General features: G+C 35.7%; 1 pseudogene; it reads right to left on the bottom strand.

Annotated features, from left to right (window-relative positions):
* Positions 1-4,842, bottom strand: part of LOC112755944 (carbon catabolite repressor protein 4 homolog 1-like) — an 8,338-nt pseudogene extending 3,496 nt beyond the window's left edge.
* Positions 4,843-5,247: the final 405 nt, after the last annotated feature.

A 5,247-nucleotide genomic window follows, 5' to 3' on the forward strand; every position in this document is an offset into this window, starting at 1 on the left:
AAAAATGATATTGCGTCACAATAAGAACCATGATGTTAGGTTTATAAATCATATATACCGCAAGAAAGCTTACCTGTATAAAATATATAATCTAGAGAGCCAATAAAATCTCTAGTGACATTTGTGAATAAAGGTTCATTTGTTGTGCTGTCAAGTCTACGTTTATGCTGTTCATAACCAAGACCCATTGTCTTGCAAAGGATGAATATGCACTGACCTGAAATTCAAAGTAAGATGAGTCAGGAAGAAAAAACAGGGCGGAATTTATAGAACCAACGTGAGAGACCATACTACTTCATAGGTTCTGTACTAACAACAAAGAAAAAACCAACAAAAAAAAAGAATTACATTATGGATTGTACTTGAATGAATGAATACATTACCAGTGGCAACTGGTGAACCAACTTGCTGTGAGGGCGCAAATATTAAGTGGGTCAACAGCTAAATCGGGATGTGAAGGATCTACCTTCCCCATTGCAAGAAGTGCATGGGGAGCACTACAAAAGTATGAATACAACTTAGAAACAAATTACAGATAATGATAAAAAAATCCCTTATGGAGCAAAAATGTATTGAAATTAAGCATAAAGAGAGGAATCCAACCTTCCTGGAATTGAGTTGAAGTCTCCACAAACCAACATTGGAATGTCTGCACTAGCAGCTATTTTCTCCAATCCTTTTAACATGTATGCACCTAACGGGGGAGGAAGAAATTTTTAACTATTACATCATCATAACACAATGTTAAACATGAACGTTGAAGGGAATGCCTTACCTGCCAGAGCTTGACATCCTTTAAATCTTGCTGCACATTTACATGAGTATTTGCCTAGCATCCATAAGAAATTATATTTTAGCAATAGCAATTATTTTGATAAAAATGTATTTTGAATTCAAACCTAAGCAAGAAAAGTAAGGCAGACAATACCATCTCTTTCTTAAAGGAATAATATTCACCCTTAAACAAAATTCATTTAAAAGAGAATCAACAAATTTTGAAGCCAAACATTTATGCCAGTCTTTCAATGGTTTATTTAGAGAAAAAAAGTAAACACCTCAGCATCTGCCTAATCCACAGTTCTTGAACCAGCCTAAAAGGTAAAAAACATAGCTAAGAAAATAGGCCATCAAAAATCAAAGTGGAAGCTGATTGAGAAAGGAAACATGCTTAAATGAAACAAACAAATTTCCAACACATATTACCACCCTTAATATAATGGAATACTAAGAAGAAAATCAAGTGGAAAGCTGCTTCAGAAGGAGCATGCTTAAAAGACACAAACATGCCTAACATATATTGGGATGACCACCTGACTAAAATGGAATATTAAGAAGAAAATTCCATAGAGCAGATTCTAGATGCATCAAGGACAAAAGGGAAGAGACAACCACCTAGTGATCAAGGAACATGAATAAATCAAAAAATAGAAAAACATACCACACATAGAAGCTGCCTTTTTCCTGGATTATCAACAGGTTGATTGTTAACCTTTGCCTCTAGAACAACTATTAGTGCAACATTATCCTAAAAGACAAAATGGAAACTCGGTAAGCATCATTTCTATGAGATACTATTTCTATCTTCGCATACAAAAGGTGACAAGTTATGTTCAACAAGTCACCTTAACAAGCCGATTCAAGGCAGTTTTCCTCTGGGTGGTGGGGATCATGCATCTGTTAATGACTGTGCAGCCTTATTAAATTCAACCTGTGTGCATATATCACTGAGTTGAGTATAAAATTATTGGAAACACTACAAAGTACACATAAAATAATCCCTAACCTCATATTTCTTCACATGTGAAAATCTGTCTCTACGAAAAAATGTTGCACAACCATCAATTTTATTGTTGCTATCATTGTATACCTGCAAGTTCACAAAGCATAATTAAACATTCGAAACGAATTTAAAAATTCTGTCAAAACAAACTAAAACACGCAACCACCTCATTTGTTTTTCTCTTGTAAAGACCATAATAGCCATGTTTATCCAGTTCTGGGGAAAAAAATTCCTCATAATGGTCACTTTGAACCTGCAACAGTACAATAAAACAAAGTACTTTATTCAAAACAATTTTAAAAAAAATAAAATTAGAAATAAATTTAGAAAAACAGATGTCATTAAAGATCAGTATAGATAACAGCAAAAGCAGATGACATACCTCCTGCAGACAAATAATATCTGCACGGTAACCAACTATTTCTCGTAACAAATTTTGCCGGCGATATGGCCACGAAAGAGCCCATGAAGGGCAATAATTGTAAAGATCGCTTGAGGCATATGCATCAGATAATATGTTATATGATAGAACTGTAAAAGATCCTGAAGATGTTATACGCCCATCAGCATCTAAATGCCCCATCGGATCAACAGGTATCATTCGTCGTGGGCTAGGTGAAGGAGCAGGAATGACACGGGACGTTAGTAGAGTGCTAGCATGCCCCACAGGAAGTTTTGTCTCTGCATCAACTACAACACACTCAAACTTCAGGACATGACCAATGTCATCGGCAGTAGGGGTGTATGTCTTAGAGCGTCCAACTTCAAACCACGTTTCACCACCGCTTCGCTGTGTAACTGCTGCCGGATACAATGGTGCAGATCCATTTGTCAAGCTAGCACTTGATGCAGAGGCAGATAAGCTAGTATTTGATGATCCAGAGCCAGAATTATTAAAACGCCCAAATAACTCCTCCTCTTCATTTCCATTTTCATTGATTGCACTTGCAGCACGGTCATGTAAGACACGATGATGTTGCCATGCATCTGAAAAACACTTTGATGTGCAATGGTAACTCTTGGCAACAGGTATTTTGGCCTTAACACAACCTAGACACTGCAGGGTGGCTTGCTCTGATGGGTGTATGCTACAAACAGCAACCTTTTTATCACTTTGTACATGATACCTGCCATAAGAAATGTCGAAATGATCATGTCAAAAAACAGAGCAACTATTTGGAGAATCACCTTTGTAAAAAAACTATGTATAGAAGAATACTATTAAGACGTAGAGATTACTTTTGGTGATAAACAAAGTGACACCATAAACATTCTTGCAAATCATAAATTAAAAGAACACTTAACATTTTTCTTGCATTTGAGGCAACAGTAAACAGCTCCCCATTGTAAAAACTGAAAGTGATGGTCACATTCTCCTTAAAAAATGCATTTTGCATGCCAATTTTCCACAAAAATTAACACTAAACTAGATTTGTTTAAGAAATAACTAAACATCAGCACAAACTATCAAAGAAATCATTTGCAATACCTAACATAAAATTTGGTATTTATGTTGAGCTTTTCATTACATCTAGAACCTATATGCTATATTTACTAGTAAATGAACTCGTTAAAATACCTTTAAGTGACTAACATAAACATATGCACTTAAAATCTCAACATCACAATGATACACTGGAAGACAAATCCACAGTCCTGTATTAGAGATTATGAAACAAAATCTAAATGTAGTGATTTGTTGAGAACATATCACAATGTAACAAAGTTGAAGTCCCAGGTTCCCTATATATCTATATAATTTTGTGCAGGCCAATACTGTCTAGAGGACTAGCTGACAAGGGCATAGATGCAAATACCCAAGGAGCCATATATGACTACATCATGCAGTACAGGAATGGCGTAGCAATATCAGAACAAATTCTTTGGACAGCCAGACAGGCATCTGTGAGCACCACAGCACAATCATAAAAATTTCTTTTGATACTGCACCCAATTCTCTAAGCACTACATACTTCAGTCAATTCATATTGTGCTGAACAGGTTTTGTACTACTATTATTATTTCTGTTTCTTAACTTTTGTTTAAAATGAAAACAACAATACTTACATGAAGATATAATAAAAAAGAAGCAAAAATGATATCAACTAATGGTGAAACCAAACAATATGAAATCCCGCTTAATAAGAGTAATCCGACTGCTTTCTACATAAATGAACTTCAATATTATCAGAAAAGAATACACAATATATGAAACAAGCCAAGACTAGGAGCAAACACTATCTCCAGATAACCAAAGTAAACAAGCAGATAAAGTAATCCTCCGACACGCACAATGAAGCTCAAATACCCACATTACACATGTATACGCAACTACCCCAAAGTCATCAAAAGCAAAGGCAATTCAAATAGCACCCAGAAAAGGTCAAATTTTTGTAGAAAAGGAAGAGGGGGAGGGGAAGAAGCTGCAAATAGGGGCAGTGCACTAACCACTTGTAACGCAAGAAATGGCCATCTAAGGGATTGGTCTCGGAAACATCATCCGTGGTAACGGTCTTGTCTGGGCGGCGGAGGAGCACGTAAGGCGTGAGCTCACATCCTACAATGGGAATATCGGAAGGGAGGTGCACTCGCAGCACGCTCAGCATGCTTCACTCTTTGACCCTATCAACACCAATGTTCTTCTTCTTCTCCTGCTGCTACTGTTGCTGCTTCTGACGCTACCGCCCGTAACTGTATCTGTAACTGTAACTGTAATACGACGTTTGCAGGGGCAGATACCTGACGGATCCGCCATTTACATGGCTCGAGTACCCGCCAGCCTTGACGGAGGCCCAATCCGAAGAAACCCTAGGCGGAAAATTAGGAGATCTTACGAGAATAGGAGATTGGAGAGGGGAATCGATGAGGGGAGAGAGAAAGTGTGGGTTTTAGAGAGAGAAAGAGAAGAGAGATCGAAGATTAGGGTTTTACTGAGGGAGGATGTGGAGGGAACAGTGGAAGTAATCGCAAAATGGGTTCGAGTTTGTGTCTTGTCGAGTTGTCTTCTGCCTTTGGGGGGAAACACTTAGACAAGAGAGAGAAACTGAGAAAGATACCATTATTCTTTTTTATATCAAAAATAGGAAATATATATTATCACTTTTTAATTAATAACCTTATTTTCTTGCCATGTATTGTTTCCAAATCATTATTATTAATGATAAAAAATTTCTTATATTATCATGAAGAATAAAATAATAAGAATGAAAAATAATTTTAAAAAATAATAATATCAAAGTTAGAAAGAAAAATATTTTTTTTTTGAAAACAAAAATGTACACAAAAATAGTGTCTTCTATCTTCTCTCCTTTGTTAGTTGTTATTAATATGCGTGTATTGATATTTTTTTTCAATACACATTTTTTATTTTTATAAAAATAAAAATAGTTATATAATTTTAAAATTAAATATCATTACGAATTTAATTTTGATACATTATTAGTGTAAAAAATTTTATACGTGCATCC

The sequence above is a fragment of the Arachis hypogaea genome, chromosome 6, assembly GCF_003086295.3.
Source record: "Arachis hypogaea cultivar Tifrunner chromosome 6, arahy.Tifrunner.gnm2.J5K5, whole genome shotgun sequence".
Taxonomy (NCBI): domain Eukaryota; kingdom Viridiplantae; phylum Streptophyta; class Magnoliopsida; order Fabales; family Fabaceae; genus Arachis; species Arachis hypogaea.